Source organism: Dermacentor albipictus, chromosome 1 (assembly GCF_038994185.2).
Source record: "Dermacentor albipictus isolate Rhodes 1998 colony chromosome 1, USDA_Dalb.pri_finalv2, whole genome shotgun sequence".
In the NCBI taxonomy this organism is placed as follows: Eukaryota; Metazoa; Arthropoda; class Arachnida; order Ixodida; family Ixodidae; genus Dermacentor; species Dermacentor albipictus.
The window spans coordinates 60,585,827-60,602,933 of NC_091821.1; the positions used below are offsets into that span (position 1 = coordinate 60,585,827).

General features: G+C 52.2%; 1 protein-coding gene across 6 annotated transcripts in view; it reads left to right on the forward strand.

The window, feature by feature from the left end:
- Window positions 1-17,107, forward strand: part of Tet (Ten-Eleven Translocation (TET) family protein) — a 220,285-nt gene that overhangs the window by 52,815 nt on the left and 150,363 nt on the right. The window contains exon 1 of one of the 6 annotated variants that reach the window (XM_065452038.2): window positions 2,229-2,447. The exons of the other annotated variants lie outside the window; for them this stretch is intronic. The gene's annotated coding sequence lies outside the window, so the exon portion shown is untranslated. Of the gene's footprint in view, window positions 1-2,228; window positions 2,448-17,107 lie in introns of those variants that run through there. 6 annotated transcript variants of the gene reach the window in all.

A 17,107-nucleotide genomic window follows, 5' to 3' on the forward strand; every position in this document is an offset into this window, starting at 1 on the left:
TTCTGGCTACGAGACTGGCCCCATCTCTCTCTCTCTCTCTCTCTCTCTCTCTCTCTATATATATATATATATATATATATATATATATATATATATATATATATATATATATATATATATATATATATATATATATATATATATATATATATATATATATGGGGCCAGTGGTGTAGCGCCCCCCGAACAAAATTTCTGGCTACGCCACTGTCTACGACTTCCTGGCCGGCGGCCAGTGCAGTAATGGTGGTAGCTCTATATGTGCTACAACTACGAGGAGACCTAGCCATTCCGCATTACAGTACGGCTGTACGTTAAATCTCGCTGGTTACCGTAGGAGCAAATGCAGTCCCGTGCGTTGTTACGACGTGGTGAACACTCTTTCTTTTTTTTTTTAACATAACACGTAGCCGTACAAAGATTCGCATTTTGCGAGACGAACCGATTTATCCTTTAACCCGATGTGTGTCGTACGCTACTAGACCCCGTAGCTGAAAATCTCTCAATTAGCATCAGATAGTATCCGGCCTCGCTTCCTGAAATGTACTGCCATGCCGTTAGACGCGCAACTTACCGGTGATTATATATATTTATATCGTAAAAAAGCCCCCTTTTCTTTAGCAAGTTAGAGAAAGAAACAAAGGTGGTCGCGAAAACGAGCATTGCATCAAAAAAAAAAAAGAAAAGAAAAAAAAGAGGAAACGAAATGTGAGCATGCGTGTGGGGAGTCTTCTAAAACTAAAACAAAGACTCGCATACAACGCACCCACTTCCCTTTTCTTCCAGTGCTATCTTTTGGAAGTTTCTCCTTCGTCTATACACTCTGATTACATCAGATTGCGGCACAGCATTCCGGTTGTTTTCCACAAGTGACAGGCAAGGGAAGAGCAGGCGACAAGAGAGACAAGGTGATGGGAACTCGAACGGGGGGAGCAGCCGACGGCGCTGCCAAACTCGTCTCGGGCAAGTCGAGCGTACGCACGGCTTCGACCACCACCGGAACCACTGGTAACCATCGGCCGCTAGAGCAGAACAGCGGGTCTTGCAGAAACAAGCACACACACACACAAAAAGTCTTGGGAACAGGTTTGCTTCCTGTGACCGCCCTTTCCCTCTTTTTGTCGCCCTCTCCCAGTGGCATAATCGGGAGTGCCTAGCGCGCTTTCGTCCGCATTTGAAAGGAAAGCTGCCTGGCGCCTCCTCGCCCGCGCGCGTTTGCACGAATGTGTGTGTATGCCCACGGAACCCCTGGAACGGGCTCGGCTGAACAGCAGCGGCTTATCTTCTGTAGGGCTGCGGCAGAGAGGTATCGGGCCCTGGCAGGGCATGCCGCCGATTCCGCATCAATTCGAGAGGCATAGCCGACCGTAAGCGCTTGCCACCGAGCCACGAGGACGTGTCATTCGCTAAGACACAGTTTGAGCGGCGTCGGTGTTGCTTGTCACGTAGTGGCTGGTGTAGGAAGCGGCATGAGGACGAGGCAGAAAAAGGCTGCCAATACTCTGACACAAATTCGTACCGACGACGGGGTCATATCGAGGACATTTTCCGTAAGCGGAGGATAAATAAAGTAAGTTCCATGAGGTTCACGCACGTTGTTGCTCTAGTAGTAGTTAAGCTCACGCCTGCGCCTCTCATGTATTGACTGCCTAGAGGAACTGTACACTGAGGCGTTCGCACCTCATGAGCTGGCACGTGTTGAATGAAGTTTATATCTATGGTCATTCTTAAGGAAATGACGCTTATTTCTGCAGCCCGTCTTGGAGCACGGCGCGGACGCCGTGCCCCTGCGTCGACGGGTGATTGCCTGTAGTTGGGGCAGGCTAGAGGAACTGACACAACCGTTGGCGTACTAGTAAGCCGCCGGGCGCTCGCCAGCTGGCGAAGCGACTTGGCGCTGCTGCCAAACTTGTGCGATACGGCGGTTTGAAAGCGAACGCGGTGGGGTCAAGGAATGAACGGTGCGAAGCATCATGCGACACGCGGAGGGAGCAGCAGAAAACCAGTAGGGCGCCCTCTGACCGCGAGTACGCGAACCGCTTTTCGGCGGGGGTCGCGAGGTCTCCCCGCCGGAGCGCACTTGCGAGGGAAGAGACGGGGAGAGGGGGCGAAGCCTCCTCCTCGGCCCCTGTTGTTTGGCGGCGGCGCCCCGAAGCGCGCGCGCGGGGCACAACGCGCCCTTCTCTCTCTCGCGCCGGAGTAGGACGGGGCACGCACACACACACACCCCGAGCTGCAGGCCGCCTTCCGTTCGCCAGTTGCCTCCTTTGTTGCCCCAGCTTCGTTGGCGGCCCACTGTGGACACGCGTGTGCGATAGCGTGGTGCGGCGTGCTTTGCCGCCGCGGCGGCTTGTCGCGTCCCGGGACGTCCTGCCTTTGCCGTTGGAGCCACGCGGCCGCGATGGCGGACGCCGGCCAGTTCCCCGGCGGATAGCACTCTGACGCAGGTGAGTCGCGCGGTGCACATGCTGCCTGCCGGACGGCCACGTCTGGCCACTGCCGGCAACGGGAGCGCGGTCGTCGGACGTGTTTGTGCGCGCGACGCCACGGTGCTGCTTGTTCCTCGCAAACGATCCTCACTTGTAACGTGTCGTCGGTGGTGTGGGACGTGCCTCTTTGTTTCTCTTTTGCGGAGAACTGACATCGGCCATCTACGCAAAGTGAACGAAAGAGGCACGTTTCTCACGGGGGATGTTTGTACGCGACTCGTGCTCCAGCGTCATGTCATCGGTGCGAGATATTGAAGGCTCGGAGATCCTCCTGTGCGCGATTCTATGTGCGCGGCATGAGAAGGCATGAAAATGGATTGTGAACAGCCTTTGTTGCGCGCGCTAAATTGCTTTCCAGCTTTTGCACTCGGGGACAGCACGTGAACGTGACGGAGTTGTGCAGCTTCTCATGTTTGTGTCTTCAGCGACAAGATATCGCGGTGTAGATTTGTTGTCGGGGAGGCCAAACTGACTTGTGAAGGCAGTGTTGTCGCGTTCATGCCTACATGTAGCAGCGTTTTCTTCTTCTCGCCGGCACAACGGATATAATTTGCTGACACCGACGTTATACGCACTGTGGATGCCGTTGCTTGAAGTGGCTAGTCCAGCCAACTTCTCCACAGACAGACGTCCGCGCTGCCATTTGTCGGAAAAGTGTGGATACATGCGTGCGACGATATGCAGAATTTTTTACCTCTCGAGTTCAGCCTACGAGAAATCTAGGTTTGAACCAGCATTTTTACCGAAATGGATCATAGCTTGGAGTCGTTTAGTGGTCATTGATATGCTAGAAGCGTTGACATAACCAGAGGAAGAGGTTGGCGGGCCGACCCACCCTCAAATGTTCTGACGAACCCCTCTTCCCTACGGAACAGAAAGTTCCAGTAGGTAGGCTTTGTAAGAGCGACATGGTTGAAAGGGAAAGTTTGAGTGTGAAAGCAAGGCGAGGGCTAGTGGTGGTCCGAGGGAGGAGGGTTGTCATGGTGGCGATCCCCTCTACCATGCATGCACCCACCTCTACCTCATTCTGGATCGTGCTAACCATAACTGCTAAAATTAACAGCAGCGCTAAAAATTCCACACACAGATAAAGATGGGACGTGCGCGTGCATAAAACGTTCGGGCATTGTTCCTCACCAAGCCTTCGTGTCGTCGAAGAGCTTCTCATTTCTGTTACTGGACCTAATCGTCGACCACGCCGCGCAGAAGAAAAGCATTTCCGAAAATTTTGCGACTTGCTTGTCCAGGCAACGCATAATAAGCACCCTCCCCCCCGTTTTTTTTTTCCTTTTTTCTTGTCTCTGACTTTCATTATGTTTATAAAACTTGAGAAGAACTTGCTGTTAGGCTTGTATGTGCCTGCTGTTAAACAGGGCAAACAACGGGACAAGAAACAAAGACCTAAAGAACGCTGATTTTGCACAGGGCAAAATATATCAAGGATGGGGGTGCTGGGCCAGCGAAGCTAAGAAACCGCCACAACAAACAGGTGGGAGGGCAGGTAGGGGAATGGCCTCGAAGTCCACGCACAAACAAATACAGGAATGTTAGGGGTCACCGCACCGTTCAACAAACAACCCGGTGAGTGGGGAAGAGTGCGACAGTGACTAACGGAAAATAATCTGAAGAAGGGGAGGAGGTAATGGATACGAGGAAAGAGGGGGGGAGGGCGGCGTGGATAAAGCATAAGATGCGTCAAGAACGAAGTTGGTGTATAATTACGAACATAGGGAGAGCGTCTCGTCACTGCCCGATCGCTCAACACCAGGCAGCCGTGGCCAGTCGCCCAGCTGAGGCTCCCCTGCCCCGTCGTAACACATGCTGCGGAGAGCCCATCCTAACTAAACGTCCCGGCAATATTCAGAATAGACTGGTGTCGAGAGACACGACACACTCAAATCTCTCTAGCTACTGGCCCTTATTTTACTGCGAACTGCGGATGCCGTAATTTTCACAAAGGCTTCTAAACAGCAAGTAGCCCTGCTTCGGACTGTGAGTGCGATCAAATAACAATATCCATCGCGTGATGACTGAAATACAATGTGCGCAAGTTACTTCCAAACATCACTTCAACAAGTCGGACAGCAGCTCGGTCACCGAAAGTGAGTGGAACTTGCGTCATATGATATTGTCGAAGTACTTGCGCAAACATTTGTTCGTGTATTTTTAAATTTAGATTAATATAGCATGCCCACAATGCCGAAAGCGCGATTGAGTGACAGGCGACTTGCAAAATAGCGCCCGCCCTCTTCCGTACGTAGCCGTGGCCGTATCCACGCACCAGGAGGTCTGGCTGGAAAACAACGGTCATCCCCACTGTTACTTGGGTGCAACAAGTCTGAGATGCAAACAAGAAGACACACGATAGAGCCCTGCCTTGGTTTTTGTTTGGCCCCGTTTTTAGCGATGTTCGTTTTTCTAAGTGATGCACCAGCTAGGTCATCGACATACACTGTATGAATGTATAAATTCCTAAACGAAATTTTAGCTCTTTATTAAATATTTTTTTAAATATAGCGTAATTTGAGGCGAAGTGGCTGTACGCCTCAGAAATGAAAAACTTGTCACAAACTAAGCAAAGTGTTATTTCGGAAACACATATATATATATATATATAGAGAGAGAGAGATGAAGAAGGGGCAGAAGTGGTAGTTGTTGGCGGAGAACCACCCCTCCGGATTAAATTTCTGGCTACGCCACTAGCTAGGAGAACACTTCTACACCATTCATTATGTGCTAAAATTTACCCACACAATTCGTATGTGCTGATTCAGTGCTTTCCATCAAAGGAGCTAATCATAGTGCTACATCAAAATCACCTTGACGCGATTTAGTGGGAAAATGAAAGCTCGATTAAGACATCTATCCACGGTGATATGACCGAGCCTGACGCCGTCCGATTTTTTTTCTTTGTAACCAACTGTCGGTAACGTCCCACAGTAGCTAATTGTAGAGTGCACCGATGTTACTGCTCACAACATCAAGGTATGCGGGATACCCTTCACTCGAGTACGTATACCGCAGGCATTTCCCTACTATCGCCTTCGATTTACACGAGACAATTGCTGACAAAGCACTTTCCTCGAGCTCAATGCAGTAATTACATACTTATGGACTGCTGGCACCATTTCGCCATTGTTATTATTTGCGTACTTTTGTGTCTGCTTTCATTGAGCGTCAACGCTAACGACGCAGAGCATGACGTTAGTCTTGCCGAACCGTTCTTGCACCCTCGCATTCACCTTCTTCGCACTTCATTAAGCTGGCCGACCTGTGAAGCTAGGCAGCAACTAAAAAAAATATCCTCCATTGCAAAACGTCAGGGGAACGCCGCTTGGTCTGCGCAAGTCACTTTCAGCATTCCAAGTTTCATGTTCGCACTGCAGCTGACAAACTCGGAATGCCATTTTGCGCAGCTCATCCGCAAGACGCAGTAGGCGCAAACCACATTCTGGAGGACAGGCGAAGGACGCATGTGCTTGCTTAGACTTACTTCAGCACAAACAAAAAGATCGCGCGACGTCGCATACCCACCGGCGTCCATCAAGCTTCTGGGAAATAAGTCGGTACGGGATTATGAAAAAGAAGAAACTGCGGTACAGTGAGGCACATTGCCTGCGGCAGCTCGCTCTAACATAGGCGTTGCCCGCGGAGGTATAAATGCAGTCTTTAGTAACTGCGGAATAAATTTTAAAAAATATTTCTTCGAGGAGCCAGTTGATGATGCATGGCTTCGTGTCAATGAACGATGTGGAAAAAAAAAAATTGGAACTGAGTGGCCCTCCAAAGCCCTCTTTGAATTGACGTCCACCCCTAAACTTTCTGCTTTACCCATCAGAACACAATTCGGCATATAATGTGGTCTTCACGCTTCTGGAGACCTGCAGGTGCCAAGAGAAGCAAGTGAGAGGGGGTTTGAAGCTGCCTGCTTAGAGTAGGAGGCGACTCTTTCTGGTAGCCAAGCATGGGCATGCAGAACCCTTTCGGTGATTAGTATTTCGAGGAAAAGAAAATCGCGATTCTTTCTATGCGACCGATTAGCACCTTTGTGCTCGCGCTTTTTCCCTGATTTTTGAGCGCTTGACGTTCTAGGTAAAAGTGGACTGTGGATGTAGAGTCAAGTCTTGGAGCAGGGCTGTCCAAGAAAATTTTGCGAATCGCCCATTTGTAGTCGCGTGTACGTGTGCCCACTTCCCTCTGTGCAGGACAAGTCTATAAAGTGGGTGTTTCAGCGAACACATTCAAAAATATTTAAAGGTTGCCTGTGGCAGATAGCTCAATTCTAGTATATGAGCCGGTCTACTCGAAGCGGCGGATACTACTTGCAAAAAAAAAAATGAAATGCAAAATCGACTAATTAACGAGAATTCACGAATTAACTTTTTAGCTAGTAATTATGACCCATATTGCAATTTACAAATTATAGCTGTGGACTTCGCAAGGCGGATACACTTGGAACGGATTCTACATCAGGACATCAGTTTCGAGATATAAATTCCCGAAATTTGCTGAGAAATGCATTGGCGTTCCAGTTACTTGTGTGCTTCAGCGCATGAAACGATTTTTTGTTAACAAATCAACTGGAACGCTAATGCATTTCTCCGCAAAGTAAGGGAATTTATATTGAAACTGGTGTCACCTTGAAAATTCCATCCAAGTGGATCCGCCTTGCGAAACTCCGCGGCTAAAATTTGTAAATTGCAATATGGGCCACCGTGTAATTAGTTAAAAATTTAATTCGTGAATTTTGTATTAGTTGGTCGATTTTTCATGCCAATATATTGTGCAAGTATTGTCCGCCGCTTCGATTAGACCAGCTCACGAACTAGAATTGTGATATCTGCCACAAGCAACTTTTAAAGATTTTTGAAAGTGTTCGCTGAAACACCCTGTATACTGCCATTAACTGCAGCATGGCGTTCCACTCAATTTCGCCAGCATGAATTCGGCGAGGGAGGTTTTATTGCGCTGCGCTCTAACTTTAACGCTCGCGTCTGCGCACTGGTGGAGAATTGGTTACCTCCAAAAGAAGCGAACGTATGTTACGACCTTATGACAAACGCTGTGGGCGACGTCAATCTCAAATGCAAAAAAAAAGAGAAAGAAATCGTAACGTTGTGAGCTGCGCCTTGAAATACGTACCTTTTGCGCCGATGGGCTCGACGTTGATTAATAACCGATGATGTTTGCAGTGGGACTTGGCTTTCAGTAACGGGCGAGCGCAAAAAAAAAAAACCCACTCGCAGTTCTGTCTTCTTTTTTTTTTTCCCCGAGCGCGTGGCCGATAGCGCCCCCTGGCGTCACGGCGCAGTCCTCCAGCCTCCTCTATACCTTGACGTCTGGCGGCAGGTGTTTCTCCCGAGACTGCAGCAAGAAAGCCAGGTCAGCCGACTTGGCAGGCGAGGGCCAGCGCCGCCGGGGTGCACTGCCAAAACGCTGCATTTAGACGACCATTTTTACACACGCCAAGGTCGTTCCTAAACCGACGCTGCGCCGACGCTCATCTCGTCGGCGTTTTCTTCCCTACACTCTCTGTCTGCTGGCCAAGAAAGAAGAAGGGGGGGGGGGGGATGAGTACGGACACAATGCGCAATGCATTACCGTTGGCCGGTTCTACAAGTCGCCGCACGTTCAGTGTCTTCTCGACGCTCACTATACATTGGCACTCATCTCACAGCGGCCATCTTGCTTTCTTCTCAAATATAATTGCGCTACATTCTGAAAAAAGAACACAAAATTTTTTCGTTTGCTACAGTGTTGTTTGCTGCGCCCCCGCCGAAGTGCGTGCACGGCAGCCACCACTGTTCAAGAGTATGCATGGCCCGCAAAACCAGGCAGCAATACCCGCGCGCACGTTGCGCGATAGCGCCTGATAGCGCGTCCTGTTTTCCGCCGCGGTGGCACGAGTTCCAACCCCGGTGGCAGGTGTTGGCGAAGATGAAGCTAAGGTTGCGGCGTAAGGAAAAACATGGACCGAGCAAACCCACTTTAGAGCTTTCCAATTTTTGCCGCAGTAACAGAAGCGCGTATACACAGCTCTATCCCTCAAGCCTTTCAGATGGTATACGCTGTGTTGCTGCAAGAACACTTTCTCGCTCCAAAAGTGCTGCCTTCCCTCTCTCGCCATCGTAGCCATACGTTTTTTTTTTTTTCCCCCGACGCTACAGCCGTGACTTTTAACAGAGCCACAGGTACACCAGCGCGAGGCTTCCATGTCTCGTTCAGGCAGCAGCTGGCGGTGGCTCTCACTCGCTTGGCCTCCGCGGCAACAACTTCTAAAGCCAGCCAACCGTTCGCGCTTCACGGCTGTCCGAGAGTTTTGTCTTCTAGCATAGCCCGACCACTCGGCACATTCGTGAATGCGGGAAACGGAGGAAAAAGAGCCATTAACGCAACATGTGCTTTCGGTCGCAATAGTCAGTCGAGAAAGTCCCGTCTGATCTACGCTGCCATAGCGTGCCACGCATTGAATGCGATTTCGGCTGGCGCAACAGCACACGCCAAGGCGATCGCCCTCCATTCACAGTGTGGCTCGCTGCGCCAAAATGTGCGTTGAGCAACGTTGATAACGTCGCTGTAGCACGCGGCCACAGAGCCAAGCCGGATCCAGTCCTGCCGAGTAGCTGGCTCGGCGTCATAAAGACGCAGCGAAACATTACCTGCCGTTCATTACTTTATTTAGTCGCTCTGGGAGAACTTGCGAGGAAAAAGAACTAAACGCCACGAGGGCGTCTCTGTAACGACGCGAGTGCCATGTCCGCCTCTGCGGCCGAACTTGATTCTGAGAAACGCTCCGCCTGCCTCCCTCCCGCTCCTCGGAAACCTGGCGTGCAGCATTCTTCTGCACGTGGATGCAGACTGGAGCGCTGGTGCGGCTGGCCAAGCAAAAAAGAGCAAGAGTGTCGATTTAAGGAGTGTGAAAATGCTGTATCGTTTGTATGCCTCGGCGAAGCCAGTTCTTCTCCCTCACTGGGCCGTTTTCTCCCTTTCCGGCTGCGGTTGGCTACTCCCGAGACGTACCGCAACGTGGCGCTTGGTTATTTACTTTTTTTTTGTCTTGCTGCTATTTGTTTATTTGGTTTTCCCCCGCGAGGGGCATTCTCCTTTTGTTGTACAGTTTCGTTTGTGGCGTGTATGTTTCAAAGGGGCCCATTTCTGTGTGTGTCGTTATTTAGATATGCCCAAACTACTCTAAAAACGAAAACAACTTATTGGCGTGCGTCTGCTATCCATTTCGTTATTTCGTAGCTACACAGACGAAGCGCTGCCTCGAGCAACTTCACGTTCTCGGGAACGTGCAAGAATCCCGTGGCATTCGTTCAGCCGACTTTGGGTGTTTTGATCGTGACAATGTATACGACGTGAGTAGCCACAGAACTACGTTTAGCTTGCTTCAGCCGTTCTCCGCCGTTGTGATACAATTTATTTATTTATTTATTACTTTGCGGATACGTTTGTGTTTCTAAGCGGCTTCACTTTTCGCCAATAAGTGACACAATGAGTTACTGGAAGGATTGCTGGCTACACGGGTGCGGTGCAATATCAGCCTCGATTTCAAGTTTAAAAGGAGCGCATAGCTGTTTGGAATGAAAGCGCTGAAACGGTACTCGATGATAAGACACAACACGGGCACAGTGTGTCCTCCAGTCCCGTGTTTCCGCTGTTTTTACCCAGGGCATTCCCGCAAGAATTATCGGCACCTTCAAGCCGTTGTCGGGGAAAGCCTGTGCTGCACACTGAAACATCCCAAGTCTCGTAATTTGAAATGGATAGGATGCCTTCAGCCTTCAACTCTTGTCTTTGCTTAAAGGCGCGTTTCTCAACTGATGGTGGTAATTTGCATATAGTGAGCGTCACCTGGCGTTTTTCTAACCAAGAACGCAGACTGACATTTCTGCATCTAAGTTCACAAAGCTTTTCGATCGTAAGAGCGCTTTTCCACTGGCTAGCCGTGTTGGCCAATACTATGTACGAACAATCCCAGCGCGAGAGCGTTTTGTAAATACGCTCCCATCTCTCCCTCCGGCTGACGTACGTATTCTCTAACGGCCGCGACCCCCGCAGTCTGACATGGCGGTCAGCCCACCTCCCTCCGAGAATGCACGGGGAAGCGGTCAGCGGCGCGTCCTTCCTTCCTTCCCGGGGCGCGCGCTAACCCGATCAGCGCACGCCTCGGGGCACCGCTGATTGCCGCGCGCGCTGGCGACGTGCCTTGCATGGGAGACGCGTCCATATAGCCCGCCGCTGAGTCACGCTGCCTGCCCCACCGAGGGCAGACAGCTGCGCGAGTAGACGAGCTCACGCCACGGTGCCGCGCTAATGTGGACGCTGGCGACCCGCGTCCGTTATGACGTCGCTATTTGAAGCTGCGACCATCGAAGCCCCTGTAGGGTAAACCTCCTCGTGGTGCGGAGTTGTGCATTTTATTCAAGCGCGCACAAGCATTACCGCCCCAGGCATAGTGAGGACACCGGTTGTCAGGGGCCGCTCGTACGTGCAGCCGCAGATCAGCAGGTGCCGGATAAAGACGTGCTACTTTAAAACCGCAACTAATGGACGTCAGCGTAGAGCTGTGCGTGTAGGCATGTGTGCCTGCGAGTGCGCGAATCGAGCCTCGATAGCATATTGACCGCAGCTTTGACGCCCGAGTTTTGTCTATAGCGTGCGGTGTGAGAAAGCAGTCGCCGTAATCTCGATGGCGCTGCCTGAAGACAGCGTGCGCGCGAGCGAAGCCACGTACTTCACGTCACCGGAGGCATCTCGCGCGTTCTTTTGGCTCGCACAATCCAAGGGTCCCGTCACCTCTCGGACGCGACCGGCTCCCGCGGTCAGTGGCGCCGCCGCCATCTGCGTGCCGCTGACACGCATATCCGCGCTGCATGGCGTGCGCCGCCGCCGGAGCAGTCGAGTTCACGGACGGACGCGGCCCGGTCATCACGAAGCGGCGCCGGCGCAACCATTGGGCCGTTCGTGACCGAGCAGACCTTCAGCGGCCAGACACGCCGCATAGCAGCGTGCATCCGCCTTCGCTCGCAGACCCATTACGAGAGGGGCCTGCACGGCGCGCCGCCGCCATCTTTGTTCGCTCGCCTGTCTTTCTTTGTCTCGGGCCCCGGTGGTAATCGAATCAAAGCTTCTCACCGGGTGTATACGAGCTGGCCACCCCGTTGGCCGCTCGTCAGGCTTGGCTGGGCTTCTGCCGGGTCTGCTTTAGACAGCCCGGCAACTACCACAACGCCGGACGCCAGCGGAAGACGAGCGTTTCTCGTCTCTTCTGGTCACAGGGCGACTACCGTGCCGTGACCAAAAAAAAAAACGGACTTTTCCGAGGAAGTGTATGACCAGCACGGTCGCTTGCAGAAGAGCATACTGCTGCTTTCAGATGATGTTTCAAAGTTGCAGTTCGTACGCTTTTGGGTGGTGGGCAGAACACGGCCACCGCTCGTGGCCTGCGAGGCACTGTGATGCGGAACTTGTTTGTCGTGAACACGGCCACCACTTCTTTGGCTGATCGCAAACTCTTTCGTGTGGGCCAGCGTTGCGGTGACGGACGGTTTCGATGGGCACGTTACATTGACGTAGTTTCGAGCGCAGTGCAAACCATTCGCGAGGGTCCTTTGGAGAAGAACAATTGGACGAGAAACAGGTCGGCCTGGGCGCAGTGAAATAACGAGTGGTTACAACTTTACCTGCAAGTGCTGATCCCTACAGTAGCCTGCCGCTTCTATTCCCGCGTGCGTGCTGCATCCGGCGATGGCCAACGGCGCTCAGCGCACGCCGCTCTCTCTCTTAGTTCGGCAGCGTGACTCACCTCCTGGCTGATGCGAGCACGCGTGGCATATTCAGGCTCCACCCCGTTGGGCTCCCGCCCCACAGTCTGGAGCGTGGCATAGCTGTCTGACGCGGTGAAAAATGACGCGTAATTCCAAATTCTGTTGCCCGCATCTTGTGCCCCCCCCCCCCCCCCCCCCTGGCATCCCGACCATCGTTTTTGCTTCTTTGCGCGCTCACCGTTTTCGTCGGTTGCATTTTGGGAGCGACTGGGTTATACCGTGTACTTTGCCGCGACGCCTCTTCCCCGTTCAACACCACTACCCCCGGGCGTCGCAGCGTGTGCGCTCGAGACCGTGTAGCTAACGGCGTCTTGCGATCGGCGATGTCACCGTAGGCCTTCGAGCAGCAGCAGCACGCCCCTTTAGCGTCGCCCCACGTCGGTTGTGCAGCGCCAAAATGTCAGACCGTTGTAGTTGGTTGCCGTGTGAGTTTGACAGTCCCCAAGAGCGACCGAAAAGCGCTGCGAAAGTTGGTGATGCAACCGAGCGACAGCCGAATCACCGTTTTTAAGAATAAGTACGAACCTCTCTCCTCACGCGAAACATTGAGGTTTGTTTTGGGCTTTCTTTCTTTCTTTTTCTCATCACCAACTGCCGCGTTTTTCTCTTGTACAACCGTGTTCTGAAACAGCGGTATCATACATCATTTTCGCATTTGTTGCTGTCAGAGCAGCGCATAGTTCCTTCACCCCCCCATTTCCTTCTGCGGGCTTTGTAGACACCGTCCAAACGTTTTCGAATGGAACCCATTTGCCACGGGTGTGATCCATTCTCCGCTTGTCGTGGTCGCCTGATCTCTTGAGGTCCATTGCTTGACCTTCACCCCGTGCTTCGGATGCGCAGACAGCTGTCGAGCTTTCGTGGCACTAGAAAAGCAATAAGGAACTTCGATGCGCTTGCTGCATGTTGTCGTCATGTGTGTCTCTGCGTTGACAGAGGGCGCAATTAATAGGTGGATGGTCAAGGTCCTCGCGTGTTTGTGAGTGAAGTGACAAATTTTAAGCAAATTGTGCACACTACAACTTGCCATTTACATTGTGTAATAACATTTATGTCAGAATTTGTGGGATATGATGTAGTACACGAATGAAACTTTCTACTGTTCTTTTCAGAGCGCTCTGAAAATCAGCGCAGTATTCTTGCTAGTGGCTCAATGTGAAGCTTACGCATAGGCATCCGTCCTAATTCCCTTTGTTGCGCCAGATGAAGCGCCGGCGCTTGACCGTTACGTTGGTGTGCTGAGGCTACGTTATCAGGCAATAACCGAAGCCGAAACATCCGACCGCAAATCCGGTCCCCGTACCTGGTACGGACATGGTGCCCGCTGCCCCTGCTTGCAGCTGACCCCCTAGACGGCGATGGGTGCTCTGAAATCCCTCTTCGCAGACCGAGACTGCCATCTCGGCTAACCGCAGTCAACCCATGTTGCCCCGACCGATCTGTCATTCCGTTGCGTTGGTCAGTGCTTTCGCGCAACAGCGGCCACGCTGCAGATACTGGTATGCGTTCGCCAACGTGAGAATGGACTTTGTCGGCCGTTAGTGTTGTGACCAAATAATGAAATAATCGTGCGGGACTGCTCGGTGATTGCGTCGCTTTCACTGCGCCAGCCGTACGGATACGCTCTGTCTCGTCCAGTGTGCGTCGATGAGGCGCAGCGTAATCGCGCTGTTCTGCTTCACTTGCACTCTCGGAAAAAGCGGCCCGGCTTTTCCCAGAACATTTTGTGCACTTCGATGGACGCTCCGCGTGCTCTGACCGAGAGGTGCGAAGGCCCATTTGTCTTGTCCCACGGTGTGGCGCGAAGAAAGCGAGCGCGCAACTCTTCTTCAGGTGCAAGGAGGCGACGCGATGCTTGTTCCCTCTCGCCGGGTGACCTTGCCCGCGGCGGGAGGTCTGTGACATTCCTCGCATCATTGTGGCCGCCGCCCGCAGCTGCAAGGCCGGGCCCACGTGAAGCCCATCGGCAGGAAAGAGAGGAGGGAGGATGCGGCGCCGGTCCTGCCCCCCCTCCCCCCAAAAGCTTGCGCGTCCTCCCGGCAGCCTAGAATGACCCGTTGCCACGGTTACCACCAAGAGCGAGGCAGCAGCGTGGCCCGTTTCCCGTTCTCTGCTCGACTTGCGTTGCGCCCTGCGGCGAGGGCGCGCCCTCTTGGAGGAACAGCGGTCTCGAATGTGTCCCCGCTGTTGCGATGAGGACGTCCTGTGGCCCTTCTTTGCCCCTTCCTGCTGCTCGAAGTCGGCCGGATGGCGATGCTGGCTTTTGTGCGCATCGGCCGAGGGCCCCCTTTCGCGAACCCGGCATTGGATTCCAGAGGTGCACTCGTCGTCTTCGCAAGACGAGGACGCTGCACGGACACTGTGGCCTCCTCAGGATGCCCCCAACTTTCCATGAAATCACTTCTGCAGCGTGCATATAGTCTGCGCGCATAAAAATTAAAGAAAAGAAAGTTAATGAAGCTTCACTTATCTGCCCCCTTGCGCCCGGAAGAAATGCACTTGTGCTCACTTTGTTGAAAGTCAGGAGCTGCATTATGTACGTTTCATCTTCAAGAAGAGTCTGATGATTCATCACTGAATCAAGAAAGAGAGGTCAGCATGGAAAGCGACACCATTGAAGAACGTCTCGTAGCTGAGGAAGGAAGGAAACGATAGCGCTTAGTGCGAAACAAAAACAAGAAAAAGTCTTGCATAGAAGTGACATACACGTTTACAGATTGCTAGCGTTAGAGGAACGTTCACCAGCGGTCGGTCATTACAAGTACCATCGTTGCGCGCGATACAGTATACTAGTGCCGATGTTCCAGCACAATGCCTATATTATGCGCGTGTGAGCACCGTACTCCGATTGTGTTCGGTGTCGCCTTAGTTAGGGGCATAGTTCAGCAGTGTAATCGAAACAAAGGCCCCACATAGACGCCCGAGGGAAATTCTGTTCCAGTTCATTGTGCGAGCTCGATGCCCGTAGCAAACTATACATGCGATAGATGGGATACCTATCTCTGGAATCATGGCGACCTCGCGTTCAGTATTCGCGACAGACAATCGCTCTGTGCCGATGACGTCCTCGTTTCAGAATGCGAAGCATTGCCGGCAGCTTCTTGTTTATTGGTTATTTTTCTGTGACAAACATTTTTCCGCGTCAGCGGCGCCGCTGTTTTTTTAAGTCCGCGCATTAATACGAAAGAGGTGGTTTCGGCGTAAACAACGTCTTTAAACAAGGTGCACAAGCGATGTAACGGCTGCGAGAAAAACAAAGCAAGCGCACTTTCTTCAAGATAAACAGCCTAGAGGAGCGAGACAGCATGTGCCAAAGAAAGCAAAACAAAAAGACAAAAATTTCGAGAGATAAACAATTGAAAAAACCTGCACACAGGTAAAATCTACTGGAAAGCGACGCCAAAACGGCGGTAAACTCCGCTGTACCGCGGCGAAGGTTATTTTTCTTTCTCGGGTTTATTTAGTCTGCCTCTCACTGGGTGTTGCTCCGCCTCGCCACCTGCACATGCTGGAGGTTGGCCGCGGTGCCTGGGCTATCTGTGGCAGGCCGAGACAGTTGACGCGCTCGCGATGGTCGTAAGTCGTGAATGAGCGACGACGTCACCCTTCGCGCGAGGGCCCGCCCGTTGGCCCTGCCGATAGCCCGCCTAAATGATGGCCAGCGCGGAGGTTGTCCACCTCCGCGGAGAGTTTGGTTGCGCTGTGCGCGAGCAAGTTCCGACTGTCGGACGTTCGGAACGTGAAATGTAGCTGAAGGCGGATGCCCCGACGTGTTAGCTCGCTGTGTCCACGCGCGACTTCTTGGCGGGTCTGGTTGACTTGTTAGAACGACTTTTGAGTCACGTATGTGTCTCAATATTTGCAGGAAAATAAAACAACAATGCTGAGTTTGTTTTACAATGCTTCTTCTTCAGAGCCCTTGCCCTGAAGAATACCAATGTTTGACCGCTTTCCGTTAAGCGGCACTGACAACTTCGGCAACTCTGCCCTGTGAGACGCACTTCTTGCAGTTCATATCTTGATTAGGAATGTCAAAACTGGGCTGTTATTACAGCTGAAATATATCAAACTCTCTGAAGACCTGTGGGAAACCCGCGCGAATTTACTGAACATTCAGGAGTGGTTCAACTCGTGATCGCAGTTAGCCGATATGGCGTGCGGTGCCCTTTTCTGCCACGGTGACCAAATAAGCGTTAGTCTGACTTCTAGGTCCGTCTGTGGAGGCCTGGATTTACGTTGCCCAATCACCGCAAGAATTCCGGAGATGATCGGATCCGATTAACATGCAACTATACGCGCCGCGCGCGTGCACATAGTGTCTGTTAGGAGCGTAACGGTGTAGGTAGTACTGCAACAGCCGCTGGGGCGAAAATGTTTTATTGCGGGCAGCATGCACGACGTAAGCGTCAACTGACTGAAGGAAAGCTGACAGCACGGCCTGTTGCCTACGCACCACCACAGCACTGTGTGCCGAATGCGTCCGTATACAGGCACCAAAGAAAACCTTATAAACGCTCGTGAAGCTAGAAGTGAGGCGGAACCTCGGCTGGGTGTCCTTCGACGGTTTTCGTCTCGGAACTTATGTGTATATCTGCTGCGTGTAGTCTTCCCGATGTGTGTCATATCATCGTCGGGGGATGCAAATGTCTCCCTCAGGTGTGCCCACATGTCGGGGTGCAACCACATACCCAGCCCGCTCATCGCCCCCTCCCCCCGCATTTCGGCCCCCCTCCCGTTCTCGCTTGCTCGGATTTCCACACGCTTCCGCCCGGGGCGCGCATCTGC